The sequence below is a fragment of the Carcharodon carcharias genome, chromosome 6 (genome assembly GCF_017639515.1).
Source record: "Carcharodon carcharias isolate sCarCar2 chromosome 6, sCarCar2.pri, whole genome shotgun sequence".
Taxonomy (NCBI): Eukaryota; Metazoa; Chordata; class Chondrichthyes; order Lamniformes; family Lamnidae; genus Carcharodon; species Carcharodon carcharias.
In genome coordinates this window covers 144,008,577-144,034,623 of record NC_054472.1, presented here as the reverse complement: position 1 = coordinate 144,034,623, position 26,047 = coordinate 144,008,577, and the positions used below count along the sequence as shown (strand labels likewise).

The 26,047-nt window shown below is 40.7% G+C and overlaps 1 protein-coding gene across 2 annotated transcripts in view; it reads right to left on the bottom strand.

Annotated features, from left to right (window-relative positions):
- LOC121279248 (KAT8 regulatory NSL complex subunit 1-like) overlaps positions 1-26,047 on the bottom strand; it is a 196,487-nt gene that overhangs the window by 152,382 nt on the left and 18,058 nt on the right. The window lies entirely within an intron of this gene.

Genomic DNA, 26,047 nt, shown 5'->3' with positions numbered 1-26,047 from the left:
CAGCTACTGACTCCATCACTGCCTGGCGGTAGTCTGAGATGAAGCCAGTCTATTCGCAACCTTGGTGTCACATTTGATCCAGCAGCGCGTTTCTGACCCCATATCCGCACCATCACTAAAACCGCCTATTTTTATTTCCATAGCATCGCCTGACTTCGACTGTGACAGCTCATCCGCTTCTAAACCATCATCCAAGCCTCATTACCTCTCGACTCAACTATTCCAACTCACTAGGGGCTGGTCTCCACATTCTACCCTTCATAAACTTGTCATCCAAAACTCTGCTGCCCATGTCTTACCTTGCAGCAAGTCCTATTCTTGCTGACCTATACTGGGCCCCCAAGTCAAGGGATATTTTGATTGATTTTAAAATTCTCATCTTCAAATATCTCCATAGCCTTGTCCCTCCCTATCTCTGTACAAACATACAAACTAGGAGCAGGAGTAGAACAGTTGGCCCCTCAAGCCTGCTCCACCATTCAATAAGATCATGGCTGACCTGAATGTAACCTCAACTGCATATTTCCACCTACCGCTGATAATCTTTCATCCCTTGCTTATCAAGTATCTATCTTGCTCTACCTTAAAAATTTTCAAAGATTCTGCTTCCACTGCCTTTTGAGGATGAGTTCCAAAGACTCACGACCCTCAGAGAAAAGATTTCTCCTCATCTCTGTCCGAAATGGGCAAATCCTTATCTTGAAACAATGACCCATAGTTCTCGGTTCTCTCACAAGCGGAAACATCGTTTCCACATCCAGCCTTCCAAGGCCAATCAGGATTGTATGTTTCAAATCAAGTCACCTCTTACTCTTCTAAACTCCAGTGGATACAAAGCTTAGCCTGACTAACCTTTCCTCATAAGACAGCCCACCCATTCCTGCTATTAGTCTACTAAACCTTCTCTGAACTGCTTCTAATGCATCCAATCTCAAAATAACCTGCTCCAATCCCAAAACCCTTCGTAATATTTGCAATCCTTTAATTCTGGTCTCTTGTTCGTTCCCAATTATAATTAGTCCACTATTGGTGGCTGTGCCTTTACTTGCCTCAGCCCCAAGGTCTGGAATTCCCTTCTTACCTCACTTTGCTCCTTTAAAACACTTCTTGAAGAACAATTCTTTGACTAAGCCTTTGGTCATCTGACCTAACATCACCTTATGAGACCTGTTGTCATACTTTTGTTTTAGAATGCTCCTGTGAAGTACCTTGAGGCATTTCATTATGTTAAAGGTGCTATGTAAATATGTTATTGTTCTTGTTGTAGGGAGTACATATGTACATTTACTGCACTACCTTCATCAATCTTCTCCGCTACTTCAAAGAAGCCAGTCAGGTTAGTCAGGCATCATTTGCCTTTAACAAATTAATGCTGGTTTTCCCTTAGTAACCCATGTTTCTCCAAGTTAGAATTAGTTTTGTCTTTCATAATGGCCATGAATAGTTTTCCCACCACTGATGATAGGCTGACCAGGTTTATCTCCCCTCCCCTTATGTGAATAACGATGTAACGTTTGCAATGCTCCAGTCTACTTGCATCAATCCTATATCTAAGGAAGAGTAAAAGATAGTGGTCAGAGCTTCTACATCCATTCCAGCTTCCTTCAGGTACATGGGAAGCATCCCATCTGAAAGAGCTAACTTAACTTTGAGTGGTACCAACTTGTTCAGTACTTTGATATTTTTACCCTACTGAACATTTCTACTCCCCCTCCTCTACTGAGACATAAATTTCAGCTTTTTCTTTGTAAAGACAGATGAAAAGTACTCATTCAGTGCCCTCAATCATTCTCTCTGCCTCCACAAAAATACATTATTTTCTGCCTGCTCTACCACCATTACTTTAATTATCCTTTCATTTTTGCAAAAGAGATGTCTTTCTACTTGACAATGTACACATGCACTCTCCGTATCAGGAGTTAGGAGGTGCAAAGAGGAGATGGAATACAGCTTATTATTTTTCACCTTTGTAGCCCAGAACATTAAAACCAACTGTGGTGGTCCAACCGTCATGGGAGCTCTGCCCAGTCAATGATCCTCTGGAAGCTCACATCTACAGATGTAGACAGGATTAACTATCGCTGTGATGCCTCCTACAACCGCCACAATTTTCTAATACTCACTGACTAGGCTTACACAACGAATTTAGTGAAGGTACAGGAAATGACTAGTCCTGGGGCAAGGGAACAATGACTTTGCCAGAGAGGAGGCAACATTTATGAATAACAATTAGCGAAGAGAAAAGTTATCTTAATCTATTTTTAAAAATAAGACAAATGTAATTATTTTAAAATATAATTATTTAATAAAACAAGATGAAAAACAACAAAGACGAAGGCCAGATGAAATTGTCACTGAACAAATTGAGAAGTTTAGAAGACTTTGGAATAGACAAACTGACTCGCATCTTTAATGAAATTTACAAAATGAGAGAAATCCCAGAAGGCCTTCAGGAATGCATTTATGCTATTTATCTCAGCTGCTCCTTAACCAAGCATTTTCCATATTGATAGCACTTCTTGGACATAATTGCACAGGAGAGAGTACAGAGGAGATTTAAAATAATGTTGCCAGGGCTTGAAAATTGCAGCTATGAAGGAAGATTGGATAGGCTAGGGTTGTTTTCCTTTGAACAGAGGAGGGTGAGGGGTGACCTCATTGAGATGCACAAAATTATGAGGGCCAAGATAGGGGAGACAGGAAAGACCTGTTTCCCATCACTGAGAGGTCAATTACTAGGGAGCAGAGATTTAAGGTGATTGGTAGCAGGCTTAGAGGGAACATGGGGACAAACGTGTTCATCCAGAGGGCGGTGGGCCTCTGGAATTCACTGCCTAAATTGGTGGTTGAGGCTGAAATGCTCAACTCATTTAAACGATACCTGGATCTGCACCTGAAGTGCTGTAACCTCCAAAGCTATGGGCCAGGAGCTGGAAAGTGGGATCAAAATGAGCAGCTAGTTAATTTATTTTTCTCTTTTCTTGGCCTGTGTAGACACAATGGGCTGAATGGCCTCTTTCTGTGCTGTAACTTATCCATGGTTCTCCTTCCAAGGCTCAAGTAAATCAATATTTACTGCACTCTCTAAAAAGCCCAGAGCAATTGAATGTGAACTCCATCGCATTATCAGTCTGGTGAAACACATTATTCAAGATCCTTCTTTGAGTACTGAATAGGGCCAGGAGCAAGATAAATCCAGAAATTTCAACTCTTCAATGTGGTTTTGTAGAAGATAAGAGTTGAAAAACGATACATTCATGTGTTTTACTGATTATAGTAAGGCATTTGATAAGGTGAAACATGAAGAACTGATGAGCATGTTAGAGTCTCTTGACCTTGATGGCAAAGATCTTGGAGTGATAATAAATCTTTATTTGGAACAAACTGCAGCCGTAAAAGTTGAGAATGACCTAAGTGATTGTGTGAAGATTAAAAGAGAGGTCAGACAGGGGTGTGTTTTCTCCCCAGATTTATTCAACCTGCAGGGTCAAAATATTCTCAGAGATTGAAGACCTCCCTGGATTATTAGTGGAAGGTTACAATCTTAATATAAGATACACCAGTGACACCATTCTTATTGCTGACTCTGAAAAGAAACTGCAAAAGATTTTGGATAGGGTAGTGAGTGAAACTGAGAAGGACTGAGCATAAATTGTAAGAAAACAAATGTTGAGTAGTATGCAAAAAGAAAATCATACCAGGATGCAACACCACAGTGAAGAATGAAAAGGTCAAACAGGTAGACAAAGTATGTTAACATGAGATGGAAATCGCACCCAAGAAATAAGATGAAGGATTGGAATGGACGAAAATAAATTTCAGAAATGAAAAAAATAATGATTAAATCAAAATTATCAATGAAAACAAAACTGAGAATCCTGGAATGCTGCATCACATCAATTTTGACATAGGGAAGCGATTGTTGAAAGACCAATGAAGCAATTCAAAGAATTGAGGCTGCAGGTTTGTGATTTTTGCAGTGAATAATGAAAATATTTTGAACAAGTCACACTACCAATGAAGAGGTGCTAGTAAAATTTGAGACCAAAAAGAAATCTGCTGACCTAGATCATTAAGGAACAGTTGGAATTTTTTGGGCACGTTATAACAAATCATGATTTAGAAAGTCTAATGCTGGTGGGAAAGATCAAGGTAGACAAGGAACTATCTTTTTAAAGAGTTTCGCAATTTGGACGAATGCACCACCACCAAAGATGATCCACAGCTCAAGAGCAAGATTAACATGGAGGCTGATGGTCGCCAATGCCCTCTTAGAGCATGCTTCCTTAACAGAGAGAATCTATTTTTGTCTACATATCACATAATAAGGCCATTCTGAGAAAAGCAAATAGTTCAAAAATCTGATCCAGTAGATGCTACAAACAATACCATGAGGAGAAACTACAGTATGCATGAATAGGCCAGACACAAATTTCACATCACCCAATATATGTCTCAGGACCACTAGTATGGACATCAATGGTTAACTCCACATACCAAGCCCACCCAATAGATGATAAAACAAAGTATCAAGCCAAATAGGTCGAAAGCTGCCAAACTCCTGACCGATGCTGAGTTAACTGATCTCAATCAGGACACTGCAATTAGCCTCTGTGCTCTTGGTAGGGAGAGAGCAAAGTAGAGAAGAAAAATCTGAAGTTACTCTTGGTTGTGATACAGTGAACCAAAATGGAGCAAAAGCCAAGGTAGAACCAGTGATGAAAATATTAGCCTGTTCCGATGTCCTCAGATTGCCAGTCAAATATCCATTCTTGGGGCCCACAGGCGAATAATTGCAACCTGTGCTGTGTTATAGTGGGAATGCATCCCACAGTAAGAGGAAAGAAAATTGTGATGGAAAAATAAATTTTGCACAAATGTGACAAGTTATAAAATGCCTTTTCAGATTCTCCCAACATCACTGGTGAATATGATCCCTTTCTTCCTACTTCACTGAATATCCAATTCACAACTGACAACCTGAACAGTATTTTATCCTTAATAAAAGATACCACATCATATTCAAGCCAGCTGCAACATCTTACCCATCAGTCAATCCATCTTCCAATCAATGAACTTGCTTGCTCTCAAACAAAAAAATGGTTTTCAATAACAACGTTTGTACAGGAGTCAAAACAGCTGTACAATGATCCGTTAGAGTTCTACACCACACATCTTCCTGATGGTACACTATTCAGCAGTTCCAAGATTAAAATGAATTTCACGAGAAACCAGGTCAAGCTATAATTATTCCATAGCAAGACAAAGACTGAATGATGAAACAGTATCAGAATTACCAAAGATTCCAAATTTACAATGAAGCTTCATAAGTCCAAGGTGAGGGCCTTTGGCCAATATTCTCAAGGTACTAAAACTACAACTCAATGCAGTTGCCCTTTTGGGAGAAATTCAATTACTTCACCAATGATTCACTGAGTTTATTTAGTGATTATCTAAAATAATACTGCCTAAAAGTTCCTACAGTTTATCACCTCCTTTATTCATTCTTAAGATGCGGGCGACACAGGAAAGTCCACATTTATTGTCCATCCTTAGCTTCCCTAGAACTTGGGACTGAAGTCGTCTATTTAGTCCCTTCAGTCTGTTCCCCTATTCAATTAGATCATGGCTGCTCTGCAACCTCACTCCATATGGAGGACAGTTGGGAATCTACATGCTGTCATGGGATGATAGTCACAGGAAGGTAAATGGGGTGGAGGTAGCACAGAGATAAAAACAAAAAACTGCTTATGTCCTGCTAGTCTTTCCACCCCACCCCCACTAGAGCTGTACCTTGAGTGCCCTACCATCCATTCTTAATTAGCACATTCGTTTAGATAATATCACTACCTTCAACACCTCTATGTTCTTTTGTCTGTGACATCTTTTGATTATCTGCTCCTATCACTGCTTGCTTGAACCTACAACCACACCAACCCCCCAAAACCCACCACCCCCAACTTCTCCCTCCCCTCCCCCCACTCCCCAACCACCCCCCACCTTAAACCAGCTTATATTTCCCCCCTCTCTTTATATTCGCTCAGTTCTGTGGAAGGGTCATGAGGACTCAAAACGTCAACTCTTTTCTTCTCCGCTGATGCTGCCAGACCTGCTGAGTTTTTCCAGGTAATTCTGTTTTTGTTATAGAGGTAGCATATTTCCTTACTTGAAGGACATTACTAAGTCAGATGAGTTATAATAATGAAATGGTGGCTTTCATCATTTGCAGTGCTTGACCACAAATTACCAGATTATTAAATTCCATTTCTCTGGGATGCTCGTCCAGTGCCGTAAAGGTACAGAACTAGCAACACAGATCTGTGCACAATAGCTGTTTTTGATTGATCAGAACAACTTGTCCCAACATCCCTGAGCTTGGGAGGGGCAATCTAGATAAACATTCTTTCTTGTTCCTTCACTGTTAAGTGAAAGCGTGATAGGACTTGTGATTTTCCCAAGGCTGATTTTCTTGTGGATATTCAAAGCTGACCACTTGGGCAAGGTACAAGAGGATAAACGGTCTCCACAGAATTGTACTTCAACATGGAAACTTTTTTTATATTTATAAAAATGTAAACTTCTGACACCAAGCATCCATCTTTCGGCCTTGTTCTGCACTCCTTCGAGGATGTTTCCTATTGTGCCATATTCAAGGTGTGACACAACCATAGTTTCAATTTTATATAAGCAGACTCAACATGTCAAGTTAGCTGACTGAATACATCAAGTTGAGTTGAACATGAATCCCACATGTTTAGTCATTTACCCTGTCAGCCCAACACCATTCAGTAAACGTCAAGTTTTTTTTTTCTTCTGTGTAACAAGAAGTATTGAAATGCATCTAACCAGTTGCAAATGTTGCCTCTCTTTTATAATTGGTCATCTCAAAGCATTTGATAAGGAGACCTTTCCTCCAACTCACAAAAGACGTTGATTAAAATAAGACATGCTTCTGCTGTAGGGATGTAATCACAAAATCAGTCTTGCTCATTTGTTTTAAAGGCCTAAGCAAGACTGCTGACACTATCTATTGACTCCATGAGGAGTTTTGTTTGGTCAGTGCTGAATGAAAATATGGTGCCTTTGCCTCCATTCATTCTGTAAGCTGCTTCAACTATATTCAGAGCTGCAAAGTTGGAACAAAAGGTACACCAGCCATCTCATAATCATGTGAAACAAAATGACATTGGCTTGTAGCTGCCAACTGCTCCACAGTTGACCAGAAAGAACATTAATTAAGATGGCCTCTCTCAGAGAAATTTATACATCAAATTATTGAATCTTCGATGCCTGCTGACATCAAAATTTTAAAACTGTTACACCGTTGAGGTAAAAAGAGACTCAAAGAAAACCTGTTAAATTGGGTTAGCTCCAGATCCCTCCATTCCTATCGAGTCTGGGTGAGATAGGAACTGAAAAATACTGCTCATTTGGTCAATTAGTTCACAGTAACAAGTCAGCATGCAGCAGGGTGAATCAAGGCTATCAAGACCACAACAGCACAACTATTAATAACAGTGAGCAATTCTATTGAATAACCTGCAATGATGCTTTTTAGAATTTTGCACAACCCAGCAGTCCTGTATTTTTCTGAGTTCTTATCCTTCATTCCTCATCTTTCCCCCACCGACCACATTTACGAATTAATCATCAACTAGGGCGGTTAAGCCAGTGACACGTTGATCAACCCATGAAGAGTAAAACACAAAGTGCAAGGGTCGACAACACTCTCCATCGGATTTTTCTTTTGAATCTTGTTGCTGAAACACATCCAATGCCCTGGTTTAAAACCCATAAAACAGTGCAGGTCCACGTACTAATTTTTCTACAATTACCTGGGATACAAAGAAAGTTAAAATAAGGCAAGGCAAAAAAGGCATCCTATTTTCATCCCGTGACTCCTGCTGGCAAGTCCGCATATACATGCATGGTGTCAAAGGCAGAATTGGAACCATACACCACAAGGTAGAACAGTTCATCTTTCCAGAAAGAACCGATAGTCTATCAGAGAAACAATTGAAGTGATTCCAAGGTTGTTGCTTTCCTCCAGTATCCTACCCAGAAACCCACGCTGTGGACCAGTTAGCCTGTTGCCACACTCTGCTTAGGCTCACACACGACAACGAACCACAGAAGGCTGCTGGCTTCCATGGTACCTGCAGCGGAGAAAATTAGCCAAGGGATTTGGGAGAATGAAAAATAATTTCACATAGTCCATCCCTTAGAGACACAGAGGGTGACACTTCCTTCCCTTTCCCCTTTAATGGGTTTCAGATACCAAATCACATCCACAGTATGTAAACCAACAATCTCCTTGCTGAGAATTCACATACAGACTTAATCAGATCACAGAATGCCATCAACTGATGGTAAAACAAAGACATGTGCCCCAGGAGGCCAATCGTGCACCATCAGGTTTGCAAGATCAACAGATCAGCTCGATAACAGAACTAACAAATCAACAAACTTTGGTGAATTTAAAATGAGTATTGAAAAAGATAATGCAGTGCCAGCTGTAGAAAATAAACTTTTTTTTTAAACACAAAAATACCTCCTTCCTCCTGTCCACATGGTACAAATCATTCTTTGGCTCTTAGAGACCTGTCACTCCATTTGGCATACACCTCCTCCCATTCTTTTAGTCAGCTGGAGATCAAAAACTTGTCATATTGGCTGAGTGAAAGACCGAATTTGACAAATCAGTGGTATGAAATACAGGAACGCCTGCAATAGGCTTTAATTAGATATACTGCATTATATCTAATTAGCCTCGTATAAACTTGGTGAAATACATAAAAATACATTCATCACTGAAGCCATGGGATTATAATCAGGAATGTGTACCTCATGGCAAAAGTGCCCAATTTTTTTTCCAAAAAGCCAAGTTTGAGAAGCGTTTAGGAATTAAGCAGTGCTTTATCATGGTCCTCCTTGAGAAGGCATTCTCACTGAGGAAACACTGCACTGCCAAATTCAGTCCAAGCACCACTCAATCATCCAAGTACAATTGAAGTATCTTGTTGTAAAACTTAAAAAAAGTAGTTGCAGAACTGATTTAAGAATACAAAATATAAGCATGAAAATCAATAATCTAATACTTGTGATATAGTTTGACATATAACTCTTGAAGGTGCTGGACAAAAACTACATTAATTTCAGCTCTAAAATACGACAAAGATCCAATAAGAAGCCAATATGGAAATGAACTGACTGAAAAAAAAGTCAAAGCTGTTGCTGGGAATAAACCAAACAAGGCTCAAGACAACAATAATTTATCCCTTGTATAAAAGCATAATAAATTAAATATCTGGTAACAGTCTACAGAGGTATATCATTATCCTACTTGTTAGATATCCACCCACCTCAATTTGAATGGCTATATCTCCTGATGAAAGGTTGATATAGTCCTTTTTACCTTTAAAGGCCCAAGAAAATTTACTAAGAAATGGTTTTTGTAATATGTTTTCTCTGATAGCGTTATATCTTGGTGGTGATAACAGGAGGTTGCGAGGGGCGGGGAGCAGGTTGGAGAGGAAAACGCAAGTATTCTGAACTTATAGAACACTATAAACTGTTGCAATATCATTCATTTACTTCCCCCAAAATAAAGATCCAGAAACAATCATGGAAAGAAACTGCAAGCGAGGCTATACAAATTAGCACTCTAGCTCAAAAGATATCGTTTGGCAAGTGATGGCCAAGATGCGTCGACATTCAAGGGGTGCCGTACAATGAGAGAGAGAGAGAGAGAGAGAAAGCAAGAGACAGATGTGCAAATTGGCAGTTGGTACTGGACACAATGCGTGAAGTGTGTGCAAGCAGTGGGGATGGCACGCGGGGCAGCAGAGGCAGGGGGTGGAGGGAGCGCGCACAGTCAAGAGAAATCGAGCACACCATGTACCATCCATACGCAAGTTGGCAGTTGGTATGGATAGGATGCATAGAGTGAGATCCCAGAAGAAAAGGGTAGGGTAGGGTAAAGAAATAAGATGCTATCTTTGCCTGAACAGTGCTGAGAATGAACGCCAGAAAGGCAGGCCATGACATAAAGCTCGTTTTCCCCAGCAACATGATTACGTACATCAAATCAGTTATCAAAAACTCTCTGTCTGTCCATGTCTTCTTTGCACTTCTGATTTCTCCTTAATTCCAGCCTCGCACGTGATTTCACTTCCCCCTTCGACTTCTTTTTTTCAATTATTTTGAAAGATAATCCTCATATCATGAGCATCCCAGATTTTAATTGCTCCATCACTGGTGGCTGTGCCTTCAGGTGCCTCGGTCCTAAGCTCGGAAACTACTTTCCTAAACCTCTCTAACTATCCACCTCTCAAAGAATGAAGACACTACTTCTTTGATCAAGCTTTTGGTCAACTGACCCTATCCAACTTTGTTATCTAATTTTGTTTTGTAAAACTCCCGGGAAGCATCTTGAGATACTTTACTAGGTCCAATTTTCAGCTATATGCAAGTTGTTATTCATGATATCTGCTGACCAAAGAAACTTATAGTCTTCCTCTGACTTATACTCTACTTTTCTGCCTATGGAGTTCAACAGTCTTCCGAGTTGAAGGGTCATGAGGACTCGAAACGTCAACTCTTTTCTTCTCCGCCAATGCTGCCAGACCTGCTGAGTTTTTCCAGGTAATTGTTTTTGTTTTGGATTTCCAGCATCCGCAGTTTTTTTTCTTCCGAGTTTACTGTTTGTTGCTCAGACTTGTTTGAGCATGTTCACTGTTGTGCCTACTAATAATCTAAATCATTTGCAACCTTATCTTCAATGTGTTCTGACAATACATAGGTTTCATGCATGGTTTAGAAGAATAGTAAAGATCCCATGGCACTGTGTGAAGAACTGAATTCCTTTCATCAAGTATGCATGAGACCATTTTTCTTTTATGTGCAATCCTTAACACTTGTCTGCATTACATTTCCCCTGCCTTTGTTTATCTCACTAACATAGGTTTAATTCATCCTGTAGTTTCCAGGTCCTTCCCTTCAATTCCACAGCCTTTCCTAACTTGGTGTTATCTGCAAATATGACCAATTTGCATTAAGTTTCAGAATCGAACACATAGGCATAAATGAGAAATTGCAGCTCCCTGAACAGTACTTGTCCTCACATTGGCATAATCTGTATAACCAGTACTCACTGTTGTTTCTTTTACATTTCAGACAGTTTTGTTATCCTGTACCCAAGTATTACCTTGAATTTTCACAGCTTAAACATTATTTAATGACCTTTTACATGGAGCTTAATCAAATACCTTTGGAAAATCTAAACAACTTCACAGGCTGAGTTACCAATCTGAATTTTGGTCCTCACTTCCTTAAAGATATCAATAGAACGGACAAGATATTTTTCCATCTTATAGCACATTGGCTGTTATTTAACAGGTTTCTGATAATCCCAAATTTCTGTTTTCAGTCAATTCAATTCACTCCACATGATAGCAAGAAACGGCTGAAGGCACTGGATACTGCAAAAGCTATGGATCCTGACAACATTCCAGCAATAGGACTGGAGACTTGTGCTCCAGAACTAGCCACGCCCCAAGTAAAGCTGTCTCTGTACAGTTACAATACTGGCATCTACTCAACAAAGTGGATAATTGCCCAGCTATGCTGTGTTCACAGAAAGCAGGACAAATCCAACCTGGCCAATTACCAACCCATCAGTCAACTCTCAATCATCAGCAAAGTGATGGAAGGTGTTGTTGACAATGCTATCAAGCAGCACAAACTCAGCAATAACCTGCTCAGTTTGGGTTCCACCAGAGGCACTCTGCCACTGACCTCATTGTTGCCTTGGTCCGAACATGGACAAAAGAGCTGAACTCTTTTGTGTGGTGAAAGTGACTGCCCTTGACATCAAGGCAGCTTTTGACGGAGTGTGGCATCAAGGAGCCTGGGCAAAAGCGGGAAAACTCTCCACTGGTTGGAGTCAAACCTAACACAAAAAAAAGGAAGATGGCTGTGGTTGTTGGAGTTCAATCATCTCAGTACTGCATCACTGCAAGAGTTCCTAAGGGTAGTGCCCTAGGCCCAAACATCTTCAGCTGCTTCATCAACGACCTTCCCTCCATCATAAAATCAGAAGAGGGGATGTTTGCTAATGATTGCACAATGTTCAGCACCATTCACAGTCCGTATCCATATGCAGCAAAAATCTGGACAATATTCAGTCTTGAGTAAAAAGTGGTGAGTAACATTTGTGCCACACAAGCGCTGGGCAATGACCATCTCCAACAAGAGAGAAATCAACCATTGCCCTTTGACATTCCATGCATTACCATTGCTCAATCCCCCACTATCAACATCCTGGAAGGCTGTCATTGCCCAGAAACTCAACAAGGCTAGCCACATAAATACCGGGGCTACAAGAGCAGGTGTGAGGCTGAGAATTCTGCAGTGCGTAACTCACCTCCTGACTCCCCAAAGCTTGTCCACCATCTACAAGGCACAAGTCAGGAGTGTGATGGAATGCTGTCCACTTACCTGGCTGAGTGCAGCTACAACAACACAAAAAACTTGACACCATCCTGGACAAAGCAGACCGCTTGTCTGGCACCCCATCCACCACCTTCAACATTCACCCCCTCCACCACCATTTCACAGGAGCAGCAGCCTGTACCATCTACAAGATGCACGGCAGCAACTGACCAAGGTTCCTTCGACAGTACCCCACAAACCCACAACCTCTACCACCTAGAAGTATAAAGGCAGCAGATGCACAGAACACCGCCATCTGCAAACTCCCCTCCAAGCCACTCACCATCCTAACTCAGAAATATATCGCCATTCCTTCACTGTAACCAGGTCAAAATCCTGGAACTCCCTTTCTAACAGCACTGCGGGTATACATCACAGGACTGCAGCGGTTCAAGGAGGTGACTCATCAGCACTTTCGAAAGTGAAATTAGAGACAGATAACATATGCTGGCCTAGCCAGTGATGCCCACATCCTGTGAAAAAAAAATTCTGATAAATTGATTCCATAAGTTTATCTGAACTGAAGAATATGGAACGATAGCTGCCTGTGTGTGTTTGTCATCTTTTTTGAAGAAGTTTTATTTGTCCAGCTAAGTTCTCTAACTGAATTGGTCATCACGCACATTCACCACTTCAAGTAACAGTTTCTTCGCAAAACAATTAACCAAATAAAGTTTTCAGTAAGAGAGCAGTGTGGAACTCAGCCACATAAACGAGGTTCAATACCTGAGCTGAGCAAGTTTATTTCTGCCAGCACCTCTTCAAAGTTTAACTGGCTGAAATACTGTTGGAGCCAGGAAGGGGAAACCAACTAAAATTCCTTGAGCCAGGGCCTAGCATGTGTGGAACTGTACAATGGCACAAATCAAGCAAATCCACAAGGACAAGAAAACAAGGAGAAAATTTGAAAGAGCAAGGACTTAAGTGTAATGACGAAAATTTATTTGTTCCATCAGGTTTTTATGAACTTCATCCACTCAGAACTTCTTTCATAGGGTCTGAGCGTCATTTCCAGCATAGGAAATGAACAATTGGGCCATCTAGTCCAAACCAACTCTCAGGGAGCAAATCAGTCAGACCCATTCCATGCTCAATCCCCATAGCTGTGAACATTTACTTCCTTCAATCCAATTTCCTTTTGAAATTATTGACCATCTCTGCTTCTACCACCTTTGTGTGCAGCAAGTTCCAGGTCATTATCACTCACTGCATTAAAGGTCCTTCCTCACATTCCCCCTGCATCTCTTGCCCAAAATCTTAAATGTGCCCTCTTGTCCTTGTACCATCAGCTAATGGGAACAGCTTTTCCTCATCTACCTTATTCAAACCTACCATAACCATGTATAATTCTAGCAAATCCCCCGCAATCTCCTTTGCTCAAAGGAGAACAACCCCTGCTTCTCCAGCCTAAAAGCCTTCATCTCTGAAATCATTCTGGTAAATATCTTCTGAACCTTCTCAAGGATCCTTCTAAAAGTGTGGTGGCCACAACTGGATGTGATATTGTAGTTGGGGCCTAATCAGAGCTTTATAAAGGTTCAGCATAACTTCCATGCTTTTTGCATTCAATAGCTCTATTTATGAAGTCCAAGTTTCCATATGCTTTGCTAATCACTCTCTCAATGTGTGCGGCCACCTTCATGAAATCTATACACATGAAAACCCACCCCAACCCCTCTGTCGCTGCACACTTTAGAACAGTGCCATTTAGTCTATATTGCCTCTCCCTACCCTCTGCTAAAGTGTATCACCTCAAACTTCTCTGTATTAAGTTCCAATTGCCGCTCGTCTGCCCATTCTGCTAGTCTATCTCCTGTTGCAGTCTATTATCATCCTCACTATTTGGCATGCCTCCAAGTTCGGTATTATCAAAACATTTAAAAAATGTTACTCTATATTCAAAGATTCAAGTCATATCTTCATAAATCACAAAAAAACCCAGTAGTCCTAGCACTTATCCTTAGAGAGCACCACCATCGACCATTCTCCAATCTGAAACATTAACCATTGACCATGACTTGCTGTTTTCTAATCTTAAGCCAATTTTTTAACATCTGAAGAGACACTAACTCTCCTATTCCTGGCAGAGGTCTTATAGCACAGTTGAAAGTGTCCCTGCCTCCGAGCCAGAAACTCCGGGTTCAAGGCCCACTCCAGAACTTGATGGCCAAGGAAGGTGTGTTCATAACTTGGCAATGCAGGTCGAGTATTAACCTGCAAACCTTTCCAACATACACCAATGGCGGGCGGTAAGAGGAGAGATTCCTGGTTAGCCATGTGATGGAAAGAACATTGAAGCCTTAACTATCACTATCCATAGCTCCAGACTCACCATTCATGTAAAACTGCATGTTACCACCACAACTCAAACTCTTAAGTGAACTGCCACCACTCCTACTCCATGAGTCTCAATTTTGTTACGAAGCTTTGTCAAATACTTTCTTAAAAACCTTAAGGACACATCCACCTCAGTCCGTTCATCAAAAAATATCAAAGGCTTGATCTGCCTTTTACAAATCCATGCTGGCTGTCCTTAATTAACTCAAACCTCTTCAAGTGCCTGTTGATTTTTTTTTCCCATGATTATTGTTTCTAAAACCTTACCCACTATTGACATTAAACTAGCTGGCCTGTAGTTTCAACACTGTCCTTACACCCTTTCTTGAAAAGGGTGTCATATTTGCTACTCTCCAATCTTCAGGTACCACCTCCATACCTTGGGAAAATTAAAAGATTATGGCAAGCCCTTCTGCTATCTCCATCCTCAACCTCCTTTGGCAATCTGGGATGCAGGCCATCTGGATGATGTGACTTATCCCAGTCTAAGCACAGCTATCATTTCCAATAATCCTCCATCTCAATTTTCACCCTATTCTTTGCTATCTCCCATCTCTCATTCTACCAATACGTTGTCAGATGCTGTATTCTTCATAAATACAGATACAAACAACTCATTAGGTAACCTAGTTTTCCCTGTGCCTACAAACATATATCACCTGCTTTGTCACAGATGATGATTTTTGGGTTCCCTTTTATGTGAACTGCCATTCTCTTCTCATACTCCCTCTTCGCCAGTCTTATTTTCCTCTTCACTTCCCCTCTCAACCTATATTTCATCTGGTTCTCACTCAAAGAATTCACTTCACCTGCATCATGTTTTGTCTCATCATGTTCCCTATCTCTCTACTCATTCAAGGAGCCCTGGTTCTGGTTCCCCTACCATGTGCATTTGTTGGGATGTACCTAGCCTGCAACTGAGGCATCTTTTCCTTAAAGATTACCCATTGTTCCATTACAAATTTCCAGTCAGTCTTTCATTCAATTTTACCCTGGCTAGATCCTTTCTCACCCCTTTGAAACTAGTCCTCTTCCAATTTAGATGCTCTAGATAGTCCCTTGCTCTTCTCTATTACTGGTCTAAACCTTATGATACAATGATCACTCTTACCCAAGTGGTCTCTCACAAAGACTTGGTTCACTTGGCCGACTTCATTTCCCTGCACCAGATTCAGCAATCTCATCACATTTATTAATATATCAAAGATGACAAACTGCATTCATCTCTGACCAATCTATTCGTTCACCTGGTCATGGTTTCAGCAGAACATCTAGCACACTATCCCATAAATTGTTTGGCCAGCTTTGCCTATAATTACACCAGGAGACACAGGTTTCTGGTGACTAAACAAATTCGCCTTTCATTCGGATTCAATGAGATTACAGTATTTTCACTTTTTATGGATCACATTCTTTGATTCCACTTAAAAATGATGCTCATCTGTACACCAACATGCACAACAATTACATGCAAGCAAATTTTCATTCCGTGAGAATTTGATCTCCATCAAGGTGTCCAAGGCTGAGGGACAAGGCAAGTTTATTGATTCCACAAAGCACTTCTAGGAACACAGGAAGGGCATGTGGTAGTAAAAGGATGACAGTTTTGCTCAACTCAAAGGACACAGAGAATGTAACAAGTCGTATGCAAGAACTTCAAGGGTGAGAAATTAATATGTAGCATATTTGAGGGATAATCAAGAAAGATAGAGACATATCACAATATGGCACTTTGGTGCACCTCATTATTTCAGAAGGGCCCATGAGTCATGAGGCCCCAAATCATCAATCTCAATCCTATTGTTTAAGAGACAAAACAGGACTTATCCATCCATTTCTACTGTACATCATTCAACAACCAGTTCCAGGGGCCTGCGTCAGACAGTGCCATTTGTTGACAACTCCCAAAAGATGCACAATTATAATGTATTTTTGTTCATGCCTCTCCTCCCAAAAGGATTTACTCAAGTTGTGGCACAAAAGCTTACACACGAATTGTTGGGAAAGTATTTTTGATGGTGGGGGAAGATTGATACAGCCAATCCTGTCCTCATCTGACCAACAACAGGGTGGCTCAATAGCAATTAAGAGTGGGAACACTTTCTGTTTGTCCCCACATTAACATTGGAATATTGTGTCAACAATCCCTCACCTTGGACTGAGATGAGCCCTTCATCCCTCATCCTTTGAGTCATAATTAAGATCAGGTGCTCACTGAAGGTAACTTGCTATGTAATCGTGCAGGTGTATTTTCACAAATTGTATTTCTTGTTCGTGTGCAGCAACAGCATCATCTCAAATAGTGCTGAGAATTGAAACCAGCGGTGTCAACTATGGTTTAACTGGGAGCTCTTTCACCTGAGTCAGAAGGTTGTGGTTTCATGTCTCTCTCCAAGACTCCAGAACAAATATCAAGATTAACACTTCTATGCAATCCTAAGGGATTGCTGCACTGATGGAGGTGCCATCCTTTAGACGGGAAGATAAACCAAGGCCTTTGTGCTCTCTAAGGCAGACATAAAAGATCCCATTGCCCTATTTCAAAAAAGTGCAGGGCAGTTATACTCAGTGTCCTGGCTAATATTTATCTCTCAATCAACATCACAAAAACAGTTTCACTGGTCATCATCACAGTACTGTTTGTGGGAACTCACTGTGTGCAAATTAACTGCCATGTTTCCTACGTTACAAGCGTGACCACCTTCAAAAGTGCTTCATTAGCTGTAAAGTGCTTTGTGATGCCCACCCCTCATGAATGGAGCTATATTATATGCAAGTCTTTTTCTTTTACAACATTTCAGTCTCCATGTTGCAGCTCCATATTGCCTTGATTAACTAAACCATTGAGAAGCTAGTAGAAAATGTAATTATTCCCTCCATTTATCCAGGAGCAGTAAATGTCTCGTGTACTTATTAACAGATGCAAAATTCCAAAAGTAAATAATTCAACTGGTCATTTTGAATCTGGGTTTATTTTCCTGGATAGCAAAGAACAGAGGAACTGAAATGGGCTACTCAGCCTTTTAAGCCTTCAATTAGATCATTACTTCTGTGTGCTTAAGTCCTTTTATACACCTTTATTTCATATACCTTGACAACCTTACCAAACAAAAATCAAGCAATCGGTTACGTTTAGAAAATTTTAATTGACCCAATCCACAGATTTTGAGAGCGCAGTCTACATTTTTTAGTACCTGTGTGAAAAAGTACTTCCTGATTTCACACCTCTAATTTTATTATGCCTTCTTTTCCTAGATTATTCTACCATCTATATTCTACAATATTAATATCATTTTTGACACCTTTTTTAAAGCACTTCTCCAAGCTCACGGAAAAGCAATCAGATTTATTGCAAACAATACTTTGATTAAATCCTTCGCATTCCACCATCATGGTCCAAGTGGATTAAATATCAGTGAGAGAGCATTTAGGGGACAGTGGACGAGCATTTAAGGGGTGGGATGGCAAAAGAAAGAGTAAGGCCAATTAGGCCTTCATGGGGGACTTTCATGTAGAGATAGGAGAAATAGAAGAGGTATTAAACGAGTGCTTTGCATCTGTCTTGACAGAGGAAGATGATGCTACCCAGAACGAGGTGAGAAAGGAGATAACTGGTACACTGGAAGAATTTACAATTGAGGAGGTGGTGGTGTTAGAAAGGCTATTTTTACTTAAAATAGATAGGGTACCAGGACCAGATGAGATGCATCCAAGGGTATGGAAGGAAGCGAGAGTGGGAATTGCAGAGGCAGTAGCAATAGTATTCCCGTTTTCCTTACTACTGGAGGATTGTGAATGTTACACCCTTGTTCAAAATGGGGTGCAAGGATAAAGCTGGCAACTACAAACCAGTCAATATGACTTCAGTGGTAGGGAAACTATAGTTTGGGACAAAATCAACAGTCACTTAGACAAGTGCAGGATAATTAAGAAAAGCCAGCATGGATTCAACAAAAGAAAATCATGTTTAACTAACTTGGAATTTTTTTGAGGGGATAACAGAGAAGGTTAATATGGGCAATGCTGCTGATATGGTATTTATGGATTTTCAAAAGGCATTTGATACACAAAAGACTTGTGAGCAAAAGTCTAGCTCATGGAATAAAAGGGAAAGTAGGTACTTGAATAAGAAAATGACGACAGGAAACAGGGAGTAGAGATAAATGGTTGTTTATGGCTTGAATTCAAAATTTGCAGATACCAACTATTTTAAGGATAGTCGTGAACTTCAAAAGGACATAGATATGCTGGTGGATCGGTCAGACAAGCAGCAGATGAAGTTCAAGGCAGAGAAGTGTGAGGTAATTCATTTTAGCAAGGAGAATATGGAGAGTATAAAACAAAGGATACAATTCTAAAGGAACTGCAAGAACAGAGGGACCTTGGTGCATATGTACATAAGTCATTGAAGACAGCAGGGCATGTTGAGAGAGTTGATAAAGCAATTAGTATTTTAGGTATTATTAATAGTGGCATTGAGTCCAAGAGTAAGGAGGTCATGTTGAATTTGAATAAGACATTAGTTAGACCTCATCTGAAGTACTGTGTCCAGTTCTGGGCACCATGCTTGAGGAAGGATGCGAAGGCACTGGAGAGAATACAGAGGAGATTCACAAGAATTATTTGAAGGATAAAGAACTGTAACTATAACGACAGATGGGAGAAGTTGGGGCTGTTTACCTTGGAAAAAAGGCTGAGAGGAGACTTGATCCAGGTATTCCAGATCCCGAGGGGGATGGACAGGGTAAATAATGAAACCCTTCCCACTCAAGGGAGCATCAAGAACAAGAGGGCATCAATTCAAAATATTTGGCAAAAGGAGTGATAGTGTGAGGAAAAATGTTTTCACCCAGAGGATGGTTGGAGTCTGGAACGAACTTCCTGAAAGGATGGTGGAGGAAGGTTCAATCGAGGTATTAAAAAGGAAATTGGATGGCTATCTGAAAAGAAAGAATGTGCAAAGTTACAGGCATAAGGGAAGGGATTGGGACTAGGTAGAGTGCTCTTTCAGAGAGTCAGTACAGACTCAATGGACCAAATGGCCTCCTTCTACACTAAAAAGATTGTGACTTTTGTGTTTTCTGTGATCATCCTGCTGAATCCATGCTGTACCCCCTCATAGGCAAATAATACTTCCTGGGATAAAGTGCCTAAAGCTGAACGCAACATAGTTTAAAAAAAAGAGGGTGTATGATGCATGACAGGTGAATTCTTAATTGAGAACAATGTCAAATACAATTGGTTGAGAGAGGAGATGGTGAAGGAAAATAAGACTGGCAAGGAGGCAATAAGAAAATCAAATGGTGGTCAACTTAAAAAGTGAACCCAAAAACCTTCTACCGGTATTTAAATAGTAAGCAGGTTGTAAGAATTGGAATGGGTCCTTTGAGGGACCAAGAAGGCGATATACCCTCAGAGGCGCAAGACAAGGCCAGAAAACTTAATGAGTACTTTGCATCAGTGATAAAAACAAAAAACTGCGGATGCTGGAAATCCAAAACAAAAACAGAATTACCTGGAAAAACTCAGCAGGTCTGGCAGCATCGGCGGAGAAGAAAAGAGTTGACGTTTCGAGTCCTCGTGACCCTTCGACAGTCGAAGGGTCACGAGGACTCGAAACGTCAACTCTTTTCTTCTCCGCCGATGCTGCCAGACCTGCTGAGTTTTTCCAGGTAATTCTGTTTTTACTTTGCATCAGTGCTTACTAAGCAGGAGGAATCTGACATCCTATCAGTAGAAGTGCAGATAGTAGGAGCAATGGAAAGGCTGGAAACTTAGAGGGAGCGGGTGCTGGAAAAGTTGGCTATACTTAAATGTCTGTAAGTCACCTAGTATGGATGGCATCTGTCCCAGGTTGTCAAAAGAAGTTTGTGGGGATGGGGGGTGTTGGTGGAATAGCTAAAGGGCTTGCCATAGTCTTCCCTAGATACGGGGGAAGGGGCAGAGGGCTGGTGTGGCAAAAGTGACACCCTTATTCAAGCAAGTGTGTAAGGACAGTCCTTACAGGTCAGCGAGATTAACATCAAAAGTGGGTAAGGTTTTAGAAACAATAATCAGGGAAGGAAACAATCAACAGGCGCTTAGAGGGGTTTGGGTTAATTAAGGATAGCCAGCATGGATTTGTAATAGGGAGATCATGCTTGACTAATGTAATTGAATATTCTGATGAAGTAACAGAGAAGGTTGATAAAGGGAATGACATGGATGTTATCTATCTGGATTTAAGAAAGCATTCGACAAAGAACCACACAACAGGCTCATTTACAAAATTGAGGCTCATGGATTAGGAGGATCAGCGTCCAATTGGATTTTTAAAATTAGCTTATGAACAGAAAACAGCAAGTTGTGTAAATGGCTATTTTTCAGACAGGAGGATGGTACACAAGGTTAGTGCTGTGACAAGTGCAGCTGAGGAAACTGAGTGCAAACCTGAGAGTTGGGTGAGTGGAGTGGGGGAGTTTGGTGAAGGGGTGTGGGGACGTGTTTGTTTCTTTTGCTTTTTCTACCTTTCCTGTAGGAATTAGTTCTTACTCTACTACAGAGAAAGGTACTTGGTGAGTGTCTGGTAAGTGGTTCAGGTCTATTCAAGTCCTAAGATTTAAAATAGTACGCAAATTGGTGGTAAATTAAGAACATAAGAAATAGGATAGGAGTAGACCTGTTAATAAAATATATGAAGAAACTACATAAGTAAGTGAATTCTATAACTAAATAATTAAAACACATTAAGGATGGCAGACAGGTGATATATCAAGGCTACAGCATGTGGGATCTCCTGGATACTAGTGTGATCCAGGGCAAACTCATCTGCACTAAGTGCTAGCAGCTTGAGGAACTTCGGCTCAGAGTCATCGAGCTGGAAGCTAAGCTGCAGACTCTGCGAAACATCAGGTTGGGGTAAAGTTACCTGGATGCTTTCTACCAAGAGGCAGTCACATCACTTAGGGTCGAGTCTCCTGATTTGATCAGTGGCCAGGGACAGGTGTGTGACTGCAAGTGCAGCAGGCAAAGGGACCCAGAGGACAGGAGTGCACAAGTGTCAGCTTCTGCAACTGTCCAACAGCTTTGAGGCTCTCTCAGGTTGTTTGAATGAGAGTGGCGGCTGAGGTTGGATGAGCAAACTGACCATGGCACCGTGGTACAGGAAGCCATTCAAGTGGGGCTAGCAAAAAGGAACACAGTGGTAGTAAGGGAGAGTATATTCAGCGATTTTGACACTGTTCTCTGCAGCAAAAAGTGACATTCCAGGCAGCTGTGTTGCCTGCCTGGTACCAGGGTTTGGGGTATCTGCTCAAGGCTGGAGAGAAAATTGCAGCGCCGGTGGGGGGGGGGCGGTGATCCAGCTGTTGTGGTTCATGTAGATACCAATGACATAGGTGGAATTAGGAAAGAGGTTCTGCATAGAGACTAAGAAGAGCTCGGCACTAAATTGAAAAGCAGAACCTCAAAGGTCATAATCTCTGGAATATTATCTGAGCCGCATTGCGAAATAGCATAGGGTACATAAAATTAGAGAGATGAACAGATGGCTCAAAGACTGGTGTGACAGAAGTGGGTTCCAGTTTGTGAAGCACTGGTACCAGTACTGGGCAAAGTGGGGGCTCTACCGTTCAGACGGTCTACACCTGAGCCATGCTAGGGCCAGTGTTCTTGCTAACTATATAATTAGGGATGTAGAGAGAGTTTTAAACAAAATATTGGGGACAAGGGATCAAATGTGGAACAATATAGTATATCAAAGAGTAGAGACAAAGTAAAAGAGGAAAACAGTAATAAGGGAAATGAAGGTCAGAGAATGGCAGGAAGAGAGACAGAGAAAAAACCTAAAAATGCACCAGCAATCAAGACTGGATGTTACAAAGATAACAAAAAGACAAAATTAAAGGCTCTGTATCTGAATGTGCATAGCATTCATAACAAAGTAAACGAATTGGTAGCAAACAGTGAAGTAAATAAATATCATCTGATAGCCATCACGGAGACATGGCTGCAGAATGACAAGGATTAGGTGCTGAATATTGAGGGGTACATGACATTCAAGAAGAATAAGAAGCTAGGTAAAGGTGAAGGGATAGCACTGATGATCAAGGATGGAATTGTTGCAATAGTTAGCAATGATCTTGGTTCAGGAGATCAGGGTGTAGAGTCGGTTCAGGTGGAGATGAGGAATAGGAGGGAAAAGAAGTCACTAGTAGGAGTGGTCTACAGGCCCCCCTAACAATAACCACAATGTAGGACAAAGAATACGGAAAAAATAATGGGTATTTGTGATAAAGGGAAGGCAATAATCATGGGTGACTTTAATTTACATATAAACTGGAAAAATCAGATTGGCTGCAGTAGCCTGGATGAGGAGTTCAAGAATGCTTTTGAGATAGCTTCTTAGAGCAGCATGTTCCATGGAGCAGCATGGAACCAACGAAAGAACAGGTTAAATTGGACTTGGCATTGTGCAATGTGACAGGATTAATTAATGATCTCACAGTAAAGTTAACAGTGGCCATGATATGATTGAATTTTACATACAGTTTGAAAGGGAGAAGAGTAGGTCTAAGGCTAATATTTTAAACTTAAATAAGGGCAACCATATGGGCATGAAAGCTGAGCCAGCTGAAGTGAACTGGGATATGAGGCGATGGGATAGATCAATAGAGAAGCAGTGGCAGACATTTAAGGGAATATTTCAGAATACTCAGAAGAAGTATATTCCTACTATAAAGAAAAATTCTAAAGGGAAGATCCGCCATTCGTGGTTAACTAAAGGAGTTTGGGAAAGCATCAGTCTTAAGGAAAAAACATACAACTGCGCAAAGATGAGTGGCAGGTCAGATGATTGGTCAGAATATAAACAATGGCAGAGAATGAGTAAAAGGTTAATCAAAGAGAAAGAAATTAGAGCATGAGAGAAAGTTGGCTAGAAATGTAAAGACAGATAAGCAAGAGTTTCTACAGATACTTAAAAACAAAAAAAAGTAGTGAGTGTTGCTCCTCTTGACAGTGACAAAGGGGAATTAACAGTTGATTAAAGAAAAATGGAAGATCAAATGAACAAATATTATGCTTCTGTCTTCACTAGAGGATACAAAAAGACGTTCTAGTAATAGCTGTAAATCAGGAGGTTGAAGGGAGAGAAGAAGTTTGAAATTACAATCATTAGGGGGGGCGGAACTGAGCAAATTGATGGAGCTACTAGCTGACAAGTCTCAGGGTCCTGATGGACTTTATCGGAGAGTCTTAAATGAGGCAACTAAATGAGGTAGTAGATGCGCTGGTATTAGTTTTCCAAAATTCCCTCAATTCTGGAAAGGTTCCATCAGGCTGGAAAGTAGCAAATATAACCCCTCTATTAAAGAAGGGAGGGAGGCAGAAAACAGGAAACTATAGGCCAGTTAGCTTGACACCTGCCATGTGGAATGTGTTAAGCCTTGCTCATTAAGGAGGTTATAGCTGGGCACTTAAAAAAACTAAAGGTAATCAAGAAGAGTCAGCATGGTTTTGTGAAAGGGAAAATCAGGTTTAGCCATTCTTTGAAGGAGTAACATGTGCTGAAGATAAAGGGGAGACTCCAATGTCATGTACTTGGATTTCCAGAAGACATTTGATAAGGTGCCACATCAAAAGTTACTGTGGAAAATAAAAGTTCATGGTGTTAGGGGGTAACATATTAGATCGAAGATTGGCTGACTGGCAGAAAACGGAATATGCATAAATGGGTCTTTATCTGATTGGCAGGATGTAACAAGCGGAGTACCGGAGGGGTCTGTGCTGGGGCCTCAACTTTTTACAATTTGCATCAATGATTCGGATGAGGGGAGTGAAGGCATGGGAGCTAAATTTGCAGACGACACAAAGATAGGTTGGAAAGTGTTGTGAAAAAGCATAAGGAATTTGCAGACAGATAAAGATCGGTTACGTGAGTGGGCAAAAATCTGGCAGATGAAGTATAATGTGGGAAAATGTGAAGTTGTTCACTTTAGCAGGAAGAATAAAAAAGCAGCATATTATTTAAATGGTGAACAACTGCAGAATTCTGACATGCAGAGGGATCTAGTTATTCTAGCGCATGAGTCACAAGAAGTTAATATGCAGGTACGCACTTAATCAAGGCAGCTAATGGAATGCTATTCTTTATTATGAGAGAAATTGAACATAAAGTAAGGATTAAATTAAAAAAAAATGCTGGAAATGCTTTCATTAAAGCAAGGATGTTATGCTTCAGTTATACAGGGCATTGCTGAGACCACATCTCGAATACTGTATCCAGTTTTAGTCTCCTTATTTAAGGAAGGATGTAAATGCATTGGAGGCGGTTCACAGGAGGGTGACCAGATTGATACCTGGAATAAGCACGTTATCTTATCAGGATAGCTTGGACAGACTCGGCTTGTTTCCAATGGAGTTTAGAAGAGTGAGGGGTGACTTGATTTAAGTATATAAGATCCTGAATGTTCTTGACAAGGTGGACATAGAAAGGATGTTTCCTCACTGGGTGAGTCCAGAAAGAGGGGCACTCTTAAAATTAGGGGTCACCCTAAAGGACAGGGTTAAGAAATTTCTTCTCTCAGAGGGTTGTGCAACTTTGGAACTCTGCCTGAGAAGGCAGTGTAAATGCTGTCTTGAATATTTTTAATGCAGAGGTAGATTGATTTTTTTTTGCCTAACAAAAATCTAAGGCAAAAGTAGTAGATGAGAATGAGGAACTCAAAACACAAATAGATCAGCCATGATCTTAATGAATGACGGAGCAGACTCAAGGGCTGAATGGTCTTATTCTGCTCCTATTTCCTGTTTATATGACAGCTCTTTTTTCTATATATTCATGACTTGGATCTTGGAATAGAGTAGAATTTTAAAATTTACCAACATCATCATCTTAGTACTCTCTCCCATGCAATTATGTCCAAGAAGTGCTAGCAATGTGGAAAATGCTTGCTTAGGGGTAGCTGGGATAAATAGCATAAATGCAGTTAATGGGAAGGTAGATACATACAATGGAGGACCTGCTGATAGAGTTACATAAAAGATTTGCATCTATATAGATTGCCACTGGAAGTCTCAAAGCATTTTACAGCCAATGAAGTACTTTTGAAGTTTAGTCACTATTGTAAACCAGGAAAGAACAGAAAAAATAAAAGGAGTAGCAATTTGGCCCTTCAAGCCCACTCTGCCATGGCTAATCCTCTATCTCAACTTCTCTACTTTCCTCAAATCCCTTAAT